The sequence below is a fragment of the Lepidochelys kempii genome, chromosome 7, assembly GCF_965140285.1.
Source record: "Lepidochelys kempii isolate rLepKem1 chromosome 7, rLepKem1.hap1, whole genome shotgun sequence".
Lineage (NCBI taxonomy): Eukaryota > Metazoa > Chordata > Testudines > Cheloniidae > Lepidochelys > Lepidochelys kempii.
Window position 1 is genome coordinate 125,050,147 of NC_136386.1, and position 23,038 is coordinate 125,073,184.

At 54.8% G+C, this 23,038-nt stretch overlaps 1 protein-coding gene across 6 annotated transcripts in view; it reads left to right on the forward strand.

Annotated features, from left to right (window-relative positions):
* The window catches only part of R3HCC1L (R3H domain and coiled-coil containing 1 like), a 60,288-nt gene that overhangs the window by 7,960 nt on the left and 29,290 nt on the right, over positions 1–23,038 (forward strand). The window contains exon 1 of one of the 6 annotated variants that reach the window (XM_073354650.2): positions 19,209–19,896. The exons of the other annotated variants lie outside the window; for them this stretch is intronic. The gene's annotated coding sequence lies outside the window, so the exon portion shown is untranslated. Of the gene's footprint in view, positions 1–19,208; positions 19,897–23,038 lie in introns of those variants that run through there. 6 annotated transcript variants of the gene reach the window in all.

Genomic DNA, 23,038 nt, shown 5'->3' on the forward strand with positions numbered 1-23,038 from the left:
CCATTGTTAGTTGACTGGACACGGCACAGAAAGTCCTTGGTTAGCCCAGAGAAAAGGAAGTGACAGCTTAGTCCATCCTGCTCAGCACAGAGCCCAACCTCCGTCCCTCTGACCTCTCTTAGTCGGGGCACCTGACCTGGGACAGCTTCCCATAGCCACCACTTAACTCCCACCTCACCCCCAGGCCTTTGTTCCCCAGCTGGGCAAACACGGCTTGGCTTTCTGCGGAGAGTTGGGGCCATCCATGGTGGCTGGCCGCTGGGTACCAAAGTCCCAGTGATAGGGGTTGCCATTGTCTTCTCACGAACTTCCTGGATATGGGGCCCGAGCCCCAGACAGCTGGGAATTATCCACACCTGAGTCTCTGAGCTGCTGCAGAGAGCAAACAGCCCTTTCTATCCCTGGGGTAACCCTACATCACATAGGGGAAACTGAGGCACAAATAGGCTTCAGAAAAATATTTGAAAAACTTTCCACTCTGTCATAAATAGTCACCATAATGTAATTAAATTTCATATCCTTGTAGGGTGGAATATACAAAAGAAACCCACCACAGCAGCATTTAACAACAAAAAGGGGAACTACACAAAAATGTGGAAGCTAGTTACATGGAAATTAAAAGGAACAGTCACAAGAGGGAATTGCCTGCAAGCTGCATGGAAACGACTTAAACACCCAATAGAGGCTCAAATGAAAGAGGACCAAAAAATACCACCTTGGCTAAACAATGGAATAAAAGAGGTGGTTAGATGCAAAAAGGCATCCTTTACAAATTGGAACTCAGATCCCAATGAGGAAAATAGAAAAGAGCATAAGCTCTGGCAAGTCAAGTGTAAAAGTATAATGAGGCAGGCCAAGAAAGACTTTGAAAATCAACTAGCCAAAGGCACAAAAGCCAACAGCAAAATTTTTTAAAGTACATCTGAAGCAGGAAGCTGCCAAACCGACAATGGGGGACACTGGGCAATGGAAGTGCTAAAGGAGCACTCCAGGCAGACAAGGCTGTGTTGGAGAAGCTAAATTAATTCTTTGCTTTGGTCTTTGCTGCAGAGGATGTGAGGGAGAGTCACACACCTGAACCATTCTTTTTCAGCACAGATCGGAGGAATTGTCCCAAATGGAGGTGTCAGTAGAGAAGGTCTTGGAAGAAACTGTTTAATTTAACAGTAATAGGTCACTAAGACCAGGTGTTATCCACCCAAGAGTTCTGAAAGAACTTAAATGAAATTGCAAAACCAGTAACTGGAGTACATAACCTATTGCTTAAATCAGCCCCCCGATGACTGGAGGATAGCTAATGTAACACTGATTTTTACAAAAGGCTCCAGAGGCGATCCTGGCAATTACAGGCTGGCGAGCCTGACTTCTGTGCCAGGGCAACTGGTTGAAACTAAAGAACAAAATTATCCCACACACACAGATGAGCACAATATGTTGGGGAAGAGTCAGGGGGGACTGAGTCATCTATCTGCCGCCCCGACCGGGAAAATGGAGAAGTCTGCTGCTTGCCAGGAGCTAAGATTCGCGATGTGATGGAGAGACTGCCGAGACTCATCAAGCCCTCGGATCGTTATCCCTTCTTGCTTCTCCACGTGGGCACCAATGATACTGCCAAGAATGACCTTGAGCTGATCACTGCAGACTAGGTGGCTCTGGGAAGAAGGATAAAGGAGTTTGAGGTGCAAGTGGTGTTCTCGTCCATCCTCCCCGTGGAAGGAAAAGGCCTGGGTAGGGACCGTCGAATTGTGGAAGTCAACGAATGGCTACGCAGGTGGTGTCGGAGAGAAGGCTTTGGATTCTTTCACCATGGGATGGTGCTCCAAGAGGGAGGAGTGCTAGGCAGAGATGGGCTCCACCTAACGAAGAGAGGGAAGAGCATCTTCGCAAGCAGGCTGGCTAACCTAGTGAGGAGGGCTTTAAACTAGGTTCACCAGGGGAAGGAGACCAAAGCCCTAAGGTAAGTGGGGAAGTGGGATACTCGGATGAAGCACGAGCAGGAACGCGTGAGAGGGGAGGGCTCCTGCCTCATACTGAGAAAGAGGAGTGATCAGCGGGTTATCTCAAGTGCCTATACACAAATGCACGAATCCTGGGAAACGAGCAGGGAGAACTGGAAGTCCTGGCAAAGTCAAGGAATTATGATGTGATTGGAATAACAGAGACTTGGTGGGGTAACTCACATGACTGGAGCACCGTCCTGGATGGGTATAAACTGTTCAGGAAGGACAGGCAGGGCGGAAAAGGTGGGGGAGTTGTACTGTATGTAAGAGAGCAGTATGACTGCTCAGAGCTCAAGTATGAAACTGCAGAAAAACCTGAGAATCTCTGGATTAAGTTTAGAAGTGTGAGCAACAAGGGTGATGTCGTGGTGGGAGTCTACTATAGACTACCGGACCAGGGGGATGAGGTAGACGAGGCTTTCTTCCGGCATCTCGCAGAAGTTACTAGATCGCACGCCCTGGTTCTCATGGGAGACTTCAATCACCCTGTTATCTGCTGGGAGAGCAATATGGCGGTGCACAGATCCAGGAAGTTTTTGGAAAATGTAGGGGACAATTTCCTGGTGCAAGTGCTGGAGGAACCAACTGGGGCAGAGCTCTTCTTGACCTGCTGCTCACAAACCAGGAAGAATTAGTAGGGGAAGCAAAAATGGATGGGAACCTGGGAGGCCGTGACCATGAGATGGTTGAGCTCAGGATCCTGACACATGGAAGAAAGGAGAGCAGCAGAATATGGACCCTGGACTTCAGAAAAGAAGACTTTGACTCCCTCAGGGAACTGATGGGCAAGATCCCCTGGGAGAATAACATGAGGGGGAAAGGAGTCCAGGAGAGCTGTCTGTATTTTAAAGAATCCTTATTGAGGTTACAGGGACAAACCATCCTGATGTGTAGAAAGAATAGTAAATATGGCAGGCGACCAGCTTGGCTTCACAGTGAAATCCTTGCTGATCTGAAATACAAAAAAGAAGCTTACAAGAAGTGGAAGATTGGACAAATGACCAGGGACGAGTATAAAAATATTGCTCGGGCATGCAGGAGTGAAATCAGGAAGGCCAGATCACACCTGGAGTTGCAGCTAGCAAGAGATGTTAAGAGTAACAAGAAGGGTTTCTTCAGGTATGTCAGCAACAAGAAGAAAGTCAAGGAAAGTGTGAGCCCCTTGCTGAATGAGGGAGGCAACCTAGTGACAGAGGATGTGGAAAAAGCTAATGTACTCAATCCTTTTTTGCCTCTGTCTTCACGAACAAGGTCAGCTCCCAGACTTCTGCATTGGGCAGCACAGCACGGGGAGGAGGTGACCAGCCCTCTGTGGAGAAAGAAGTGGTTCGGGACTATTTAGAAAAGCTGGATGCGCACAAGTCCATGGGGCCGGATGCGTTGCATCCGAGAGTGCTAAAGGAGTTGGCGGATGTGATTGCAGAGCCATTGACCATTATCTTTGAAAACTCATGGCAATCAGGGGAAGTCCCGGACGACTGGAAAAAGGCTAATGTAGTGCCCATCTTTAAAAAAGGGAAGAAGGAGGATCCTGGGAACTACAGGCCAGTCAGCCTCACCTCAGTCCCTGGAAAAATCATGGAGCAGGTCCTCAAGGAATCAATTCTGAAGCACTTAGAGGAGAGGAAAGTGATCAGGAACAGTCAGCATAGATTCACCAAGGGCAAGTCATGCCTGACTAATCTAATTGCCTTCTATGATGAGATAACTGGCTCTGTGGATGAGGGGAAAGCGGTGGACGTGTTGTTCCTTGACTTTAGCAAAGCTTTTGACACATTTCCCACAGTATTCTTGCCAGCAAGTTAAAGAAGTATGGTCTGGATGAATGGACTATAAGATGGATAGAAAGCTGGCTAGATTGTCGGGCTCAACGGGTAGTGATCAATGGCTCCATGTCTAGTTGGCAGCCGGTATCTAGCGGAGTGCCCCAAGGGTCGGTCCTGGGGCCGGTTTTGTTCAATATCTTCATAAATGATCTGGAGGATGGTGTGGATTGCACCCTTAACAAGTTTGCAGATGACACTAAACTGGGAGGAGTGGTAGATACGCTGGAGGGTAGGGATAGGATACAGAGGGCCCTAGACAAATTGGAGGATTGGGCCAAAAGAAATCTGATGAGGTTCAACAAGGACAAGTGCAGAGTCCTGCACTTAGGATGGAAGAGTCCCATGCACCGCTACAGACTAGGGACCGAGTGGCTAAGCAGCAGTTCTGCAGAAATGGACCTAGGGGTTACAGTGGGTGAGAAGCTGGATATGAGTCAACAGTGTGCCCTTGTTGCCAAGAAGGCCAATGGCATTTTGGGATGTATAAGTAGGGGCATAGCGAGCAGATGGAGGGACGTGATCGTTCCCCTCTATTCAACCTCATCTGGAGTACTGTGTCCAGTTTTGGGCCCCACACTACAAGAAGGATGTGGAAAAATTGGAAAAAGTCCAGCGGAGGGCAACAAAAATGATTAGGGGACTGGAACACATGAGTTATGAGGAGAGGCTGAGGGAACTGGGGATGTTTAGTCTGCGGAAGAGAAGAATGAGGGGGGATTTGATAGCTGCTTTCAACTACCTGAAAGGGGGTTCCAAAGAGGATGGCTCTAGACTGTTCTCAGTGGTAGCAGATGACAGAACAAGGAGTAATGGTCTCAAGTTGCAGTGGGGGAGGTTTAGGTTGGATATTAGGAAAAACTTTTTCACTAGGAGGGTGGTGAAACACTGGAATGCGTTACCTAGGGAAGTGGTGGAATCTCCTTCCTTAGAAGTTTTTAAGATCAGGCTTGAGAAAGCCCTGGCTGGGATGATTTAGTTGGTGTTGGTCCTGCTTTGAGCAGGGGGTTGGACTAGATGACCTCCTGAGGTCCCTTCCCACCCTGATATTCTATGAGTCAACATAGCTTTTTTTAAAGGGAAATCATGACTCACCGATCTACTAGAATTCTTTGAGGGGGTCAGGAAGCATTTGGAGAAAGGAGATCCAGTGGATATAGTGTACGTGGACTTTCAGAAAGAACTTTGACAGGATCCCACACCAAAGACTCTTAAGCAAACTCTGCAGTTATGGGATAAGAGGGAAGGTCCTTTCATGGATCAGTAACTGGTTAGAAGATTACTTCTAACTCAAGTTGCAGTGGGGGAGGTTTAGATTGGATATTAGGAAAAACTTTTTCACTAAGAGGGTGGTGAAACACTGGAATGCGTTACCTAGGGAGGTGGTAGAATCTCCTTCCTTAGAGGTTTTTAAGGTCAGGCTTGACAAAGCCCTGGCTGGGATGATTTAACTGGGAATTGGTCCTGCTTTGAGCAGGGGGTTGGACTAGATGACCTTCTGGGGTCCCTTCCAACCCTGAGATTCTATGATTCTATGATTCTAAGATAGGAAACAAAGGGTAGGGATAAGTGGTCAGTTTTCAGAATGAAGAGAGATAAATAGTGGTGTGTCCCATAGTGGGAGTGTGCCTGGACAAGTGCTGTTCATATATTCATAAATGATCTGAAACGGGGATGAACAGTCAGATGGCAAAATTTGCAGATGATACAAAACTACTCAAGGTAGTTAAGTCCCAGGTAGACTCCGAAGAGTTACAAATGAATGGGTCACTGGGCAACAAAATGACAGTTGAAATTCAAATTGATAAGTGCCAAGGTAATGCACGTTGGAAAACATAATCTCAACTATACATACAACATGATAGGGTCTAAATTAGCTGTTACAACTCAAGAAAAACATCTTGGAGGGTATTATGGATATTTTTGTGAAAACATCCACTCAATTTGCCACAGCACTCAGAAAAGCTAACCAAATGGTAGGAACCATGAGGAAAAGGACTGATAATAAGACTGAAAATTTCATAATGCCTCTATATAAATCCATGGTAGGCCCACACCTTGAATACTGCGTGCAGTTCTGGTTGCCCCATCTCAAAAAAGAAAAATTAGAACTGGAAAAGGCGCAGAGAAAGGCAACGAAGATGATCAGGGGATGGAACAGCTTCTGTACCAGGAGAGATTAATAAGATTGGGACTGTTCTACTTGGAAAAGGGATGACGGGGGCTGGGGGGCTATGATCGAGGTCTAAAATCATGACTGATGTGGAGAAAGTGAACAGGGAAGTGTTATTTACCCCTTCGCATAACAGACAAACCAGGGAAACGAATAGGCAGCAGGTTTACATATGGAAATATTTCACACAATGCACAGTCAGCCTGTTACTGGTTGCCAGGGGATGATGTGAAGGCCAAAAGTATAAGTGGGTTCAAAAAAAGAATTAGATAAGTTTCTGCAGGACAGGTCCATCAACAGCTATTAGCCAAGATAGTCAGGGATGTAACCTCATGCTCTGGGTGTCCTTAAGCCCCTGACTGCCAGAAACTGGGACTAGCCAATGGGATGGCTCACTTGGTAATTGCCCTGTTCTGTTCATTCCCTCTGAAGCATCTGGCACTGGCTGTTGTCAGAAGACAGGACACTGAGCTAGGTGGACCATTGCTCTGGCCTGGCATGGCCATTTGTGTTGAATGGCTGTGTCCCTTGTTCTTGATGTGCCTGCTTGGGTGTGTTTAATCCGGCACGGTGCAGATCGTGACACTTGGATTTGTGTGTCTGTCATGGTGGCAGCGGATGCTGCTGGGAGTGGAATGCCTGGGGTGCAGCAGTGCTTGGGGCACCTGCCTTCCCTATACAGTACCTGCTTCGGCCCTGGCATTTGCAGTCCACCTTCCCTGTGCTTGTGAAACAGTGCACTTCCCAGACCAGATGGTCCATGAACATATTCAGTCTGGTGTCCCACCCCCAGTGCCCAGTTAGCAATCTGTCTGCTGCTGCTAGTGCAGTTAGAGATCCCCTGGCTTTGGGAAGCAGATGGGGGGGGGGGGAGTGAGTGTGCACACAGTGTGCACTCTGGGGTGTGTCTGGGCAGACTCGTGCCAGCACCAGGGCAGTAGGTGGCTCTGGCTGGCTGGGACTGAGTGCCCAGATGGCTCTGAAGCATCGGAGAAACTCGAAAGGAATCCAGGTCATGGGTTCGCAGGGACAAAAGGGCTGTGTGCTCCCGAGGAATGGGACGTGTAGGCGACTGACACGCTCCCCATGGCAGCCCCTTGTGGGGGCCTGTCACGGAGTCCCTGGGCGATGCTCTGGAGCTGCTCCCCAGGAAGCCGGGCAGGACTCTGGGGAAGTCTCCTTTCTGTGAGCAGCCTGTCTGCAGGACACACAGCTTCCACCTTCCTGGGTCTGACCTCGGAGCATTCAGCATCCTCCGCCCCCCATGCGCTTCCCACAGCGAGTCTGCCCAGGTGGGGTCCTGGGGAAGCCAGAGGGTCCTGCACCCCAACTTTGCAGTCAGATGTGACTCTCAGTCAGCCAGTAAAACAGAAGGTTTATTAGACGACAGGAACATGGTATAACACAGAGCTTGTAGGTGCAGAGAACAGGACCCCTCAGCCGGGTCCATTTTGGGGCCAGTGAGTCAGACAACCACGTCTGCCCTTCACTCCATGTCCCCTGCCAGACCCAAAACTGAAACTCTCTCCAGCCTCTCCTCCTCTGGGCTTTGTCCCTTTCCTGGGCCAGGAGGTCACCGGATTCCTTTGTTTTCCACCCCTTTAGCTCTCACCTTGCAGGGGGGGAAGGGCCCAGGCCATCAGTGGCCAGGAAACAGGGTGTCAGCCATTCTCTGTGTCCAGACCCCTGCACACACCTGCCCTCTAGGGCTCCTTACCTCACCCCCTAGATACTTAAGAACTGCCTAGGGGAAACTGAGGCACCCCCACACTATTGAGGGGAAACATTAAGAAGAGTCCCACTTCGTCACAGCGCCCCAGGCCAGTTCTCAGCTCTGCAGCTGCGGGTGGCATGGGGCTCTGCCGTGTAGGTGCAAGCGCTGATGGGGCGTGCAAGGAGGTGGGACGAGCTCTGCAGCCCAAAGGGGTTCGTCATCTGGGCTGGCTAGAGAGTCTCCTTGTCCCTGCAGTGTGTGAGAAGAGCCCAGTCTGCAGCAAGCTGCGAAGAGTGACATTGTGTGCATGGAAGTGCTGTACTGACACATTGCGCTGTCCCACAAGGGCACTTCCCAGCTCCCTCAGTGCTGCTGCCAGCCGGCAGGAGCCCATGAATCCTGGAGGGGAGGCTGGGCAGGCATGTCCCAGTCCCTGGGGGGAAGGGGGCAGGGCAGGGCAGGGCGACTCCTCTAGCCAGGGATAGGGCAGGTGCGTTCTGATGCCATGTTCGGCTGGCTCACTGCTGCAGCCCAGCCACCACGGGCACACCAGTCTGCGGGGAGAACGGCACATGCCTCCCGCTCCTGCCCAAGGTGTTGCTGTTTCATTTGGTTGTCAAGGCTTTAAGGTTAAACGTTCTATTGACAGAACTATGGATTGAGTGGAACTAGAAACCTCGGAGGCTAAAAATACAGCTCCCTGCCAGGAAACGAGGCAGCGTGCTGGGAGCGTGGCACTTCCAGCGTTTCCAGGAACGGGCACACCAAGTGTGGACCCAGCAACCTGGGATCCGCGCCCTGTGATGCCCAGCACGCGGCCTGCATCGTTTAGCTCCCTCTGTGCCTCCTGCTGACCCCAACACCCTTCAGTAGGAAAGGGTGCATGTTCTGCTGCATCATAGGGCATGCCAGCCCAGGTGCTGCTCCGCCTGGGGCTGGGCTGGGGGCCTCACGACTGCTCCGACGCAGAGACCGGTGTTGGGGAGCGTGAGCTGAGCCCTCACTGTAGGCCGGTGTGGGCAGGATACAAGGCCATCTGCTGCTGGGACTGTTGAGGGCCCAACAAAGCCCCGTGTTAACAGGTTGGGGGTTGCTGCAGGCTATCGCTGGCTTACTGGTATTGTAACAAGTATGTTACAGCTTTGCAATCTTTTATTGAAGAGACAGAAAAAGAAGGGAGAACTGTGAAAGCATCTGACCTGGAAAGAATCAGTCAGGCTTTGATGTCATGATATTCCTTGTTCCCTTTAGCTGCAGAGTCTTATCTCCTAGATAGTATTCGCTGCTCTTCTGGGGGAACAGGGCAACAGCTGAGCTGGGCTGAGCAGCTGCTGGTGCTGGAGTCCAGTCCTCTCTCCTCTCAGAGGCGGACACAAAGAGGAGAGAAAACAATAGCTGAGATGGAGCGGGCAGCTTTTGTTTCTGGGGCTGACTCCCTTCGGCCTTGCTGCTGGAGGGGCAGGGGCCCAGACACAGTGTGATCCCTCACGGTGACACCTGGCACACACGTACCCACGGCAGGCTGTTTTGGGCCTTGCTTTTAGCAGCCTTTGTGGTGACAGGTTCACAGCAGTGTTGCAAAGGTGGAGTTGCCTCGGCCAGCTAAATCAGACTCTACCCAGAAGCGAAAGAGAGAGGAGAGAGGGGAACGAAGGTGGGGGGCGGGCGACAGCAGGCAGCCCATGCTCCTGGGCCAGAGGCTGGTCAGAAGGTAGCTGGTGCTGTTGGAGGGGGGATGTTGTTAGTTCCCTCTCTGGTGGGGCTGAGGAAGGCCCAGTGGTGTCCGGTGGCCGCAGGGACACAGGAGAAGGGGGGTAAAGCTTGCTCCTTCCAGTCCACGTACTCCTCTCCCGTGTGAGCAGCGTCCCGGGCAGGGGTAGCCTCATCCTTTGACTTTAACTAGGTGAAACACAGTTTGATTATTTTACCTATACATGTTTCCTCCCACATCTGGAACCTTCCCGCTGGTTCTCACGGCAGCCCGTGACCTACCCGGAGCCCTGCAACCTCCTGGCCCGGGTCTTTGAACTGAGCCAGCCCAGTCTGTCCCAGGTGCGCGTGCTGGCGTTTGCTGATTTGATGAGTCATTTCACACAACAGGCGGAGCTGGACTTCTGCTAAAGGCACAACCAGACTTGGCTGGTGCGACCTCTGGCTCTGCATGTGACTGGGCTTTGGCTGCCGCTGGGCCAAGCCACCTTCCTTGTTCCTGCATCGTCTAGTCTGGCTGACTGGAGGAATGGGACGTCCCTAGCAAGGCATGTCCCCACAGAAATGCACCGCTGTGAGTCCGGGCAGGTCTCGGCCCCTGCTCGGTGTTTGGCTGGGCGGCAGAGCCAGCCTGTGCTCATGCTGCCCTCAGAGCCTGGGGTCCCGCAGCCTCTGCCGTGCCCCTGCTTGTGCCCTCCGCCCCGGCACAGCACAGAGGCTTCTTCGGGCTCCTCTTGGTGGCAGCTTGCTCAGCTGGGGCTGGAGCTTCATACTGTGTGGTGGGCCCCGGCGGTGTGAAGGGGGTGAGCTATGGGGTCACCTGCTCAGGCAGCGTGAATGAGGCTGAGCTGAGGGCCATTGCCCTGCCCCCGGAGCGTGAAATGGGTTCGTGGTGACGCATGGCGGGGCCGTGCGGTGGAGTGTGTAATGGGCTGGGGGCATGAGCTGCATTACCCTGTGAAATAAACCTCCGCACGCTGCAGCATGTTCCCTGCACGGGCAGGCTCTGCGTGCCTGTGTCCCACCCACGCTCCTGGGGATCTCCAGGGGCTGCCTTGTGCAGTGAGCCCGGCTGGCCCTGAAACGAGCAGCCCTGCTCCTGGCATATGCTGCACCAGAGATTGGTGCCAAAGTTGCGGTGTGGTCCATCTGCCCCCAGCTGCCAGTGTGACCCCTGCTCACTGGGCTGGCCATGTCCCTGCTAGGAATCCACTGAGAGGAGAGCGCTTTGTGGCCGGCCTGCTGTGGCCTCGGCTGGCAACTATCCATGTGCCTGTACGCCACTGGACGTGTGGCTGGCTCTGGCACTGGAGGGCTGCCAGGCTGTGCCCCAATGGAGAGGTGGCTGGCAGGGGTGCAGGGTGGGGGGGCGGTTCCTCCCAGCACCAGGCGCCTGCTAATTGATCCCATCTGGCTGGGAACGGGAGGCAAGCTGAATGGGAATCAGCTCTTCTGAGAAGGCCGTAAATCCTCAATAGGACGGTTCTCCTTGGAGGTGACTGGGACTGCGGGGAGCCGCTCCAGCCGAGTGCCGCTGCTGATGGGGGAGGTTCCGGGCCTGTCCGCTGTCCTAGCAGCTCCCCTCTGCGTCCCAGCTCTCAGGAAGGGTGACTGTGTGCAGAATTGGGCCTTGAGAAAGGCGGACGTGGTCAGTCGGTGACCTGGAGCTCGGCAGCTGAGTAGCCTGAGCCCAGCCGGCTGCCGGGACTGGCCCCACCGCATGCAGCTGAGGGCCCGGCTGGACTGGGGGGAGGCTGGTCCATAGGATGCTGGCCCTGGAGCATGGGGTCCCCAGGCCAGAATCTCCAAGCAGCTGACTGCCCCGTAGGAGAGCTCCGTGGTGCCGCACAGCGCCGAGGGGAGTGTGCCGCCCGCCCTGCTGCCTTGGCGTTCCGGTGCAATGGTGGGAAGGCATCTGGGGACGGGTCTGGAATGGCAGGGCCCAGCTGGCTGCCGTCGGGGGAGGCAGGCTCCCTTCCGTGCATTGTAGGACGATAACACACTGAAGATGGTGCCGGAGGTGGGGCTCCGGCTGCCCCCCCAGCTCTGATTCTCCCTAGAGAGAGTGGCTACCAGCCCAGCTGAAGCTAGGTGCAGTGGGTGTACTGAGGCTGTGCAGTGACTTTCCTGCTCCTCGTGGGGGGAGCCCTTCTGGCCTGTCGCCCTGCAGAGAGTTTCTCAAGGCTGGGTGGGGGACCAGCTCTTTTCCCACTCTGGTTCTGAAGCTGCTGGGCTGGTGGGGAGAAGCCCTGGCGGAGAGGCGGCTGTGGATGTCCTGCTGAAGGCTGACCTGGGTGCGAGTGAGCTCGGAGCCGTCAGGAATTCTCTGCTGGGCCTTGGCTTCTTTGCCCTTGTTTCTTGCTGAGCATGTCTCGTTCCCAGGGAGGGCAGCCAGGGCTGTGCTAGCCCGGCAGCCTGTGGCAGATGCTTTGTCCCTGCACCGTTGGGTGAGGAGCAGAGGGGATAGGGAGGCTGCTGTGTGCCAGAGTCTTGCCCCATTGTCCCTTGACAGTGATGGGGCAGGGTGTGCTGGGGAGGTCTTAGCTTTTCTCTGTGCTAACAGAGCTTCACGATCCTTCGGAGAAGCTGCTGCTGTTTGAGCTGGACCATTCATGTTGCTCACTGACATGCTGTAGATTGGCCAATGTCACAGTGAAGGTTTCCTGCTTAACCCTATCCCTGTCCACTTCGGGCAGTGGCATTTTTCAGATACCCCCTTTAGTGAAATGAGTGCAGGTCATTGCTTGGCCAGTGCTGTCGCGTCTCGTGCCACTGGTTCTGGAGGCCTCGGTGTACAGCCGTGCACTCCTCTGCATGGGGCAGGCAGAAGGTCCTGCCGAGCCTGTCCAGTGAGAGTACACATGAAATATACCGTACTTACCCTGTAAACTCTGCAGAGTGAAAACTCACTGGCTTAGAAAGCCCGCAGAGTCCATGGCGAAGCCCAGCACTGCCTCCTCCCCTGAGCTGCCCTTCAGGAAGACCGTGCTGCCCCTCGGAAAGAAAACAAATCATGCCTTGGTGCTGAAAAATGACTACCCAGGCTGTGAGCGGCTTCCAGGATGTGTTCTCTTCATGCAGTCAATAAAGAGAAAGGGACCATTCTGTCAGTGGAATGACACCGGCTGTATGTGCATCTCTGGCTAGACAAAGATACGCATTCAGACGTTCAAAAGGGAGCTAGATAGATTCATGGAGGAGAGGTCCATCAGTGGCTATTAGCCAGGATGGGCAGGGATGGTGTCCCTGGCCTCTGTTTGCCAGAAGCTGAGATTGGCTGACGGGGTGGATCACTTGAGGATAACCGTTCTGTTCATTCCCTTTGGGGCACCTGCCATTGACCACTCTCAGAGGACAGGATACTGGGCTAGATAGACCTTTGGTCTGACCCAGTATGGCCATTCTTATGTTAAAGGGGCTGGCTTATAGTCCTGTGCTTCAGGGCCTGTCCTCCATGGGCCGGCTGCCTTCATTCTGTGCAGCGCTAAAATGGGACATGGCGCCTTCCCCGCCGCGTAGCTAGTTGCTATCTGGTCCCCTGGGCGATGCCTCGTGGTCTCTGCTCTCGGACAGGGTCTCTGGCTGCTGCAGGGGTGGTGGAGTGTGTGCCCACTGCCCAAACCCCCTGTAGAGCCAGCACTAATGGCCCCCTTGCTGGCACTCCCGGACAAAAGCTCAAGGGGCGTGGGTGGAGGCCAGAGACGGAGCTCCCTTCCCTTCCTCCAGCTCAGCACTGGGCAGGGTGGGTCATGTGGGCTTCCACTTGCAGGGCTGTGCCTCTGGCACCTTTCAGCAGCATGAGAGTCGCCGAGCCATGTGCAGTCATTTGGTGGGCGCTGCGTGGGGATGGGAATCCCCCTGGGCATGGCACGAGGGGAGCCCTGGCATGGGTAGGGGAGGGCAAGACTGTGCCGGGGCTGGGTGTTTGTGCCTCAGTGTGTCTCCATCTCCTGGGGCCTGGAGTGCCGGCAGGTTGGGGAGAGCTATGAGGGACCCGTGCATCACACAGGCTGCACGGGAGCTGCCTGCAAGCGCCGCTTTCCCCAGGCAGGCGGCCGTCCATCCATCCATCAGCAGGATGGAATGAGATTTGGCGGAACAGGTGGCCCTGCAGCGGGGACATTTTCTAACCGACAAATGGGCCGTGGCTGAGGCCCGACCACAAAGTGCACCTGTGGTTTGGCCTGCTGTGGGTGTGCACCTGTCTTCCCGGCACTGCCGGCCCGAGGCGTGCAGCCAAGCTGTGCTCCCCCCCGGCTCCTGCCCCTCTTCAGCCAGCGGGCCGCCCCCCGGCGCCTGCTGTTGGTTCTGGAGGGATCCGTTTTCAGTTGGGGTGGGGGGCAGGGGAAGGAGCCTAATGCACCGGAGGTGCCTCGGAAATGAGAACCTTGGATGGATTCCTGGCCCTATTGATCCGCTGGCAGTTTCTGCATCCTGACATTCGTAATCTTGGGCGGCTCTGAGGTTCCAGATTAATGGGCTCGGGAGCTGTCCATCCGTCACTTCACATTAATTACTGGAGAGGTGTTTTTCCAGTGATTTACCTGACAGTGGCCTGTGATGAATACCCCTAAACAGAGTGGGCAGTGATTCATCACACAGCCACGCCCCTCCCCCACGCTCCCTTCCCCCAAACCACAGGACAGACCCCTGAGCCATCCGTCTCCATAAACACTGCCTGATGCATATTGATAGGGGGCTGGGGCCTGGCAGATAGCAAGGTGCTTCTTTGTGCCAAAGATTATGAAAAATAAATCTCTGCCAGGAAGGTGCGGTGGGCAAGCGGGGCTCCTCCACCTTGTGTGGCCAAGCTGCAGGCAGCGTGGGCTAGTGGTTGGAACACAGGACAGGGAGTCGGGACTCTTGGGTTTGCTCCCAGCTCTGCCACGGCATCACTCTGACCTTGGGTTGGTTGCATCTGGCTGCCTCAGTTTCCCCATCAGTACAACGGGGGTAGTGACCCTTCCTGGCTGGGAAATGACTCCTCTGCAGCACTCTGCTCCTCGCGTGGGATTGCCACATGTGGTTATTGCTCTGCCATGGCTGTTTACCAGAGAATGTGCCAGCTTGGCAGGGGAGGGTGTGTGCTCGCCGTCCTGTGCAGGCAACCCTACCTGTGCCCCAGATCTCTGAGCCTGCCTGTGGTGTGGGGTACCATGCCCTGGCTAAGGGGCAGGGCAGAGACTCAGCGTGTCTGGGTGCTGTCTCTGCAGATGGCAGAGAGCAGGGAAGGTGCTGCCAGAGAGGGGCTTGTAGGCGCAGATGTTCAAGAGGAAATTGATTCTTGCGCTGATGAATGTAGCTTCATTACAGCCCAGCTAATTACTCACTGACCTCTCTAATGGATGGCTCTGTAGGCCAGGGATTGGCTGTGGAAGGGGGCGGGGTGCACTGCTGGAGTCTCCTGAGAGGAGAAGTTGCGGTGTGTTCCCTTGAGTTTCTCTCACCTGCCCTTAAGGCAACCCCAAGCTGTGCTGGTGAGAGCGCCAGGCGTTTGCTGGAGAGCCGGGGGATCCGGGCACAATGGCAGGGCAGCCCCAGACTCCCTCTGGCTCTGTGTGGGGTGGACAGAGGTGGGGAGTGGAGGGTCTGGGGGCGCTCCCTGTCTGGGCACAAAGACAGGGCTGTGACCCCTCTGTGGTTCTACTTCTGCTTGTCTCTCAGGAGCAGGTTCATTCCTTCTGCCTAATGGTTACGTAGAAATGGCCTGGCTCAGTGCCCAGCCTCTCACTGCACTCCGCACCTGCTGCTTCAGAGCCAGGTGTGAGAAGCCTGGTGTCTGTCATCCGTTGAATGCCCTGATCATCCCCATTACACAGCTGCTCCTTTGCTGAGCTGCCGCACGCTTGGCCCCGGGGTACCTGGTGGCACTGAGTTCCTCTGGCTAAGCATGTGTGTGTGTCTCCTTGTATCAGTTTCAAAAGTCTTGATGTTCAGTTCCACTGAATCTCTTGTTCTTGAAAGGGAAATCTTGGTGCCTGAGCTCCCTGCTCCGTGTCAGACTTCATCTGCATCTGTCTCTTCCTGCCTCTTATTCCTCTCCTATCTCAACTCAACGGCCTCCATCTTTCCTCTCTTTCACACTTGGGACTCTTCCAAGGCCTCCAAGAACTACACAGGGCAGTAAATGTTGTTTGTTGTGTGGTTGGTGTGTGGTTGTGAGAGAGACAGAGAAATTTGCTAGCTAAGTTAGCAAACTCTATACTTGGATTGTGGCAGGACTTCCGTCGCAGCCCCTGTGTTCTGCTGCCCAAACGTTCTAAACCCCTCCTTGCTGGGCTGAGCCGGGCGCTGTCTCTGAGCAGGGGAGCTGCTGTGGTGGAGAGAGGAAGGCCAGTCTCAACCAAGCCCTTTCAGCCTTTCTTGCATTCTGTGACCTGCTGCTCACAAACCGGGTAGAATTAGTGGGGGAAGCAAAAGTGGATGGGAATCTGGGAGGCAGTGACCATGAGTTGGTTGAGTTCAGTTGAGTTCAGGATCCTGACGCAGGGAAGAAAGGTAAGCAGCAGGATACGGACCCTGGACTTCAGGAAAGCAGACTTCGACTCCCTCAGGGAACGGATGGCCAGGATCCCCTGGGGGACTAACTTGAAGGGGAAAGGAGTCCAGGAGAGCTGGCTGTATTTCAAGGAATCCCTGTTGAGGTTACAGGGACAAACCATCCCGATGAGTCAAAAGAATAGTAAATATGGCAGGCGACCAGCTTGGCTTAATGGTGAAATCATAGCGGATCTTAAACATAAAAAAGAAGCTTACAGGAAGTGGAAGGTTGGACATATGACCAGGGAAGAGTATAAAAATATTGCTCGGGCATGTAGGAATGTTATCAGGAGGGCCAAATCACACCTGGAGCTGCAGCTAGCCAGAGATGTCAAGAGTAACAAGAAGGGTTTCTTCAGGTATGTTGGCAACAAGAAGAAAGCCAAGGAATGTGTGGGCCCCTTACTGAATGAGGGAGGCAACCTAGTGACAGAGGATGTGGAAAAAGCTAATGTACTCAATGCTTTTTTTGCCTCTGTTTTCACTAACAAGGTCAGCTCCCAGACTGCTGTGCTGGGCATCACAAAATGCGGAAGAGATGGCCAGCCCTCTGTGGAGATAGAGGCGGTTAGGGACTATTTAGAAAAGCTGGACGTGCACAAGACCATGGGGCCGGACGAGTTGCATCTGTGACGAAGTGGGACTGTTCTTAATGTTTCCTCTGAATAGTGTGGGGGTGCCTCAGTTTCCCCTAGGCAGTTCTTAAGTATCTAGGTGGTGGGGTAAGGGTGTATGATCATTGCAGAGCCCTAGAGGGCCGGTGTGTGCAGGAGTCTGGACACAGAGAATGGCCGACACCCTGTTTCCTGGCAACTGATGGCCTGGGCCCTTCCCCCTGCGAGGTGAGAGCTAAAGGGTTGGAGAACAAAGGAATCAGGTGACCACCTGGCCCGGGAAAGGAACAAAGCCCAGAGGAGGAGGGGCTGGAGGGAGTTTCAGTTTGGGGCTGGCTGGGACATGGAGTGAAGGGCAGACGTGGTTGTCTGGCTCACTGCCCCCCAAAATGGACCCAGCTGAGGGGTCCCGTTCTCTGCACCTGCAAGCTCTGTTTTAGACCATGTTCCTGTCGTCTAATAAACCTTCTGTTTTACTGGCTGGCTGAGAGTCACGTCTGACTGCGGAGTTGGGGTGCAGGACCCTCTGGCTTCCCCAGGAGCCCCACCTGAGTGGACTCGCTGGGGGAAGCGCACGGAGGGGCAGAGGATGCTGAATGCTCCGAGGTCAGACCCAGGAAGGTGGAAGCTGGGTGAGCTGTGTGTCCTGAAGACAGGCTGCTCACAGAAAGGCAACTACCCCAGAGTCCTGACTGGCTTCATGGGGAGCAGTTCCAGAGCGTCGCCCAGGGACTCCGTGACAACTGGTGGCAGCGGTGGGATGTACTGCACCCCGTGGATGGCACTTCCTGCAGTAAGTGACTGGGGAGCAGTAAAACGAAGGGGGACTGATGAGGACCAGGCCTGCTGAAGGCTCAGAGAGGAGCGGTTTCGGGGGGCGGTTAACCCCTGGGAGTGTGTGACCAGCGAGAAGGACTGTGCAGTAATGGGGTCCCCCTGGGGACTGCAGTGAGCAGTCTCAGGGGCGGAGGAGCCTGCAGCTTGGCCCGGGGAGAGAGAAGGACTTTTGCAGTAACAGGGTTCCCCTGGGGATTGCAGTGAGCAGTCCAAGGGGCGGAGGAGTCTGCAGCTCGACCCTGGCAAAGAGGTGGTGACCTCGAGAAGGGCTGGCACACGAGGGGTTCTCCCTGGAAACCGTGGGGAGCTGAGAACACACGGGCCTGTGAGTCCACAACAGCTTGGGAAGAGCGGAGTGACGGCCTGTCACTGTCTCCTTAAGAAGGACATTGTAACCCTGTGCAGAAAGAGAGGGTTGAGCGTTGGAAAGTTCACCAAAGCACAGTTAATCGTGCAGCTGGAGGAGGATGACCGCTCTAAGGAACAGATTCCTGACCCCAAATGGGGCTATAGCAGGATCTGGGAGCAGCTGGAGTGGGAGCCAGGCATCCCCAAGACTCCTGTCCCCGACCAGACGAGGGTCTTCACGATCGGGTTCCCCATCGGGGTATCGGAGACGGACGGGATTGGAGCTGAGTCCGAGAGAGCCAGAGGACCGTGGGAGACAGCGAGAGCCCGAGAAAGAGCTGCAGAAGCAGCAGCAGCATGAACTGGCGGTGGGGGAGCGGAGAGGCCTAGGGGACCTCCCCGGGGTGAGTGGGGATAGACCCCGGGGGGCCAGTTCCGCAGGGAACCTCGAGACTAAATTGCTGCCCCTGGTTAAGGAGGGGGGGATGTGGATGCCACCTCACTGCCTTTGAGCAGGCTGGCGATTTGAACCAAGGGGACCCTGTGGAAAAGCCCCAGTGTCTAGCTCCCTTGCTGGGTCCCAAGGCCATAGACTCCGTCATCCAGATGGTTGGGGAGGTGGACAGGCTCCCACTCCTGGTCCCAACCTATATGTCTGTGTGGAGTTTCCTGGGGCCAGGCCCCTCGGATCTCCAGTGGGAGCAGAAGGTGATGGTCAATGGGGAGACATTCTTGGGGTGGCCAAAGGGCATGGGCTGCATAAACCTTCCCACATGCGGCCTGCGAGTGCTATCGACCACCCCTGACCTAAGGGAGGGCGTGAAACTGGAAGGGCCTGGTGTAACTCCTACCAAGGAATGGGAGAGATGCTGGGGCATCCATGGGAACGTTGGTGGCTTCGAACTTCCCCAGGGCACCGGCTAAAGTGACCCCGCTCAGTTCGATCTCGAAGGGGGGAGAGATGTGACGAAGTGGGACTGTTCTTAATGTTTCCTCTGAATAGTGTGGGGGTGCCTCAGTTTCCCCTAGGCAGTTCTTAAGTATCTAGGTGGTGGGGTAAGGGTGTATGATCATTGCAGAGCCCTAGAGGGCCGGTGTGTGCAGGAGTCTGGACACAGAGAATGGCCGACACCCTGTTTCCTGGCAACTGATGGCCTGGGCCCTTCCCCCTGCGAGGTGAGAGCTAAAGGGTTGGAGAACAAAGGAATCAGGTGACCACCTGGCCCGGGAAAGGAACAAAGCCCAGAGGAGGAGGGGCTGGAGGGAGTTTCAGTTTGGGGCTGGCTGGGACATGGAGTGAAGGGCAGACGTGGTTGTCTGGCTCACTGCCCCCCAAAATGGACCCAGCTGAGGGGTCCCGTTCTCTGCACCTGCAAGCTCTGTTTTAGACCATGTTCCTGTCGTCTAATAAACCTTCTGTTTTACTGGCTGGCTGAGAGTCACGTCTGACTGCGGAGTTGGGGTGCAGGACCCTCTGGCTTCCCCAGGAGCCCCACCTGAGTGGACTCGCTGGGGGAAGCGCACGGAGGGGCAGAGGATGCTGAATGCTCCGAGGTCAGACCCAGGAAGGTGGAAGCTGGGTGAGCTGTGTCCTGAAGACAGGCTGCTCACAGAAAGGCGACTACCCCAGAGTCCTGACTGGCTTCATGGGGAGCAGTTCCAGAGCATCGCCCAGGGACTCCGTGACAGCATCCGAGAGTGCTGAAGGAATTGGCGGCTGTGATTGCAGAGCCATTATCTTTGAAAACTCGTGGCGAACCGGGGAAGTCCCGGATGACTGGAAAAAGGCTAATGTAGTGCCAATCTTTAGAAAAGGGAAGAAGGAGGATCCTGGGAACTACAGGCCAGTCAGCCTCACCTCAGTCCCTGGAAAAATCATGGAGCAGGTCCTCAAAGAATCAATCCTGAAGCACTTGCATGAGAGGAAAGTGATCAGGAACAGCCAGCATGGATTCACCAAGGGAAGGTCATGCCTGACTAATCTAATCGCCTTTTATGATGAGATTACTGGTTCTGTGGATGAAGGGAAAGCAGTGGATGTATTGTTTCTTGACTTTAGCAAAGCTTTTGACACGGTCTCCCAAAGTATTCTTGTCAGCAAGTTAAGGAAGTATGGGCTGGATGAATGCACTATAAGGTGGGTAGAAAGCTGGCTAGATTGTCGGGCTCAACGGGTAGTGATCAATGGCTCCATGTCTAGTTGGCAGCCGGTATCAAGTGGAGTGCCCCAAGGGTCGGTCCTGGGGCCGGTTTTGTTCAATATCTTCATAAATGATCTGGAGGATGGTGTGGATTGCACTCTCAGCAAATTTGCGGATGATACTAAACTGGGAGGAGTGGTAGATACGCTGGAGGGGAGGGATAGGATACAGAAGGACCTAGACCAATTGGAAGATTGGGCCAAAAGGAATCTGATGAGGTTCAATAAGGATAAGTGCAGGGTCCTGCACTTAGGACGGAAGAACCCAATGCACAGCTACAGACTAGGGACCGAATGGCTAGGCAGCAGTTCTGCGGAAAAGGACCTAGGGGTGACAGTGGACGAGAAGCTGGATATGAGTCAGCAGTGTGCCCTTGTTGCCAAGAAGGCCAATGGCATTTTGGGATGTATAAGTAGGGGCATAGCGAGCAGATCGAGGGACGTGATCGTTCCCCTCTATTCGACATTGGTGAGGCCTCATCTGGAGTACTGTGTCCAGTTTTGGGCCCCACACTTCAAAAAGGATGTGGATAAATTGGAGAGAGTCCAGCGAAGGGCAACAAAAATGATTAGGGGACTGGAACACATGAGTTATGAGGAGAGGCTGAGGGAGCTGGGATTGTTTAGCCTGCAGAAGAGAAGAATGAGGGGGGATTTGATAGCTGCTTTCAACTACCTGAAAGGGGGTTCCAAAGAGGATGGCTCTAGACTGTTCTCAATGGTAGCAGATGACAGAACGAGGAGTAATGGTCTCAAGTTGCAGTGGGGAAGGTTTAGATTGGATATTAGGAAAAGCTTTTTCACTAAGAGGGTGGTGAAACACTGGAATGCGTTACCTAGGGAGGTGGTAGAATCTCCTTCCTTAGAGGTTTTTAAGGTCAGGCTTGACAAAGCCCTGGCTGGGATGATTTAACTGGGAATTGGTCCTGCTTTGAGCAGGGGGTTGGACTAGATGACCTTCTGGGGTCCCTTCCAACCCTGATATTCTATGATTCTATGAAGGGGAAGAAGAAGCCCACTCCCCAAATGTCGGATGGGCTTTGCACACAGGCCAGCTTGACTGCTCTGCAGCTGTTACGGCACCAAGTGCTCTCAAAAGGTCGGTAACAAGTGCCCAATAAAATGGAGCTAGTGTTTAACCCAGGCAAGAGGCTAGTCCTCAGTGAGGGGTGACGCCAGGCCAGCAAATACAAACCCTGAACGATAAGCTATTAGAATGCGCTTCCTTAAGCACACCTTCAAATGCCTGGCGATGTTTGGCTCTGCGAGACCATCTGCGGGGCCGTGGTAGCAGCAGAGCTGATGTCTACAGGAGTCTCTCCGTGCGGATGGTGTCAGTAGGACAGCTGTGTCCTTAGCTGGTCCTGCTGTGAACAGTGACTAAAAACCAGCTGCCTCCTACTCGGCAGAACTGCCCCGAGGTAGGAGGGTCGTCTCTGCTGATTGGGGGCTTGGGGCTGTCTCTCATCTTGATGACATTAATAACGGTTTCCTGCTTTTTGCTCCTTAGCCCAGCCAACCTCTCCCTCCTTGGCCTGAGCCCCAGTGCTGCGGCCTGTCGGTGACACCTAGCTGTGCTCGCTGCAGGCAGCGGGGCTGCACGGGTGATGGGGGACAGAGGCAGAGCTGTCATTGCTGGGGCCAAGGCCTGAGAGCGAACTCTTGGCGCCAGGCGGAGAAGTGGGGCTGGCAGGTAGGAAACCACCCTCGTACGTTGGACACGAGCTGTGGAGCTGCTAAGCCGCAGGGAGCCCCGCACACCATTCTGCTGCCGCTCTCCGGGCACGGCTGCGTTCCCGGCCCCTCGTAAGCCCGTTCTGCCGCAGGTGAGCTGCAGGCTGCAGAGCTCAGTACTGATGGTGTCCCGAGCCTCTGTCTGCCAGAAGGTGGGAACAGGTGACATGGGATGGCTCACTGGATGTTACCTGGTCTGTTCATTCCCTCTGGGGCATCTGGCATTGGCCACTGTCGGAAAACAGGATCTTGGGCGAGGTGGACCTTTGGGCTGACCCAATGTGGCTGTTTTTATGTTCTTATGATTGTCTTACGGTGGCTCTCCAGGCGCAGACCTGTAACCCAGCTGGCCCAGGCTGCGGGGAGCCCCGCACACCATTCTTCTTTCGCTGTTTGGGCGCGGCTGCGTGCCCGGCCCCTCATGAGCCCGTTCTGCAGGCAGGGCTGCCCCGGCAGAGCTCGGTACTGATTGTCTGCCGGTGGCTCTGCACACGCAGGCCCGGGCAGTGATGGAGGCCACGTTCCGCTGCTTAGAAACCTCCAGGAAAGTAGAGGACTGACAGTGCGAAGTGCTGAGCGGCAGGGCCGGTGGCTCTGAGCCCCTCGGAAATCCGCCTGCAGGGTTTCGTGTTGGCTGTTGCAGTGAGCTGCAGGCTGTGGTGTTACCGAGTCAGGAGCTGGGCTGGGAAGGGCTCACTGGGGGGCTGGCCCCATCTTGGCGCAGTGTCGTGTTCCCTGTGGGGCAGTATGTCGTAGCCGGTCTGTGTTTACTGGAGGCGGGGTGGGTGGATGTATTAACTAGCCTTGCTTGGGGCACCATGGTCCCCCCTTTCCTGAGGTCAGAGTCACCTTAGCACTGGGGTGAGTGTTTGGCACTGTGCGCTGTGTCCCCTACGGACACTGGCCTGGGCACCGTGCTGGGTGATCCAGGGCGTCAAGTGTCATGAAGGAGGGGCCGGGGCTCAGACCATTTGTTTACTTTATAACTGAGGTGGCAAAGCCCAGAGGGGCCAGGGCCTGGCCCTGCCACGGCCCGGAGACACCGGGGCTCTCCCCTGGCAAGCCCTGTCACAAATTAAGCACTGGGGTCTTCTCCACTGGAGTGTCCTGTGCAGCCAGGCTGGCCAGAACTGCAGTGGTGGCTTGGTGTATTTCAGTGGCATCCAGAAATCCCAGTTGAGATAGAGGCTCTGCGGGCGTGGGTGCACACGGCCTCGTGGTGGGCTCTGCGGGCGTGGGTGCACACGGCCTCGTGGTGGGCTCTGCGGGCGTGGGTGCACACACGCTCGCGCGCAGAGGAGTTTACAGCTGTAGGGACCCCCCCACCCCTTTGTACGCTGGAGGC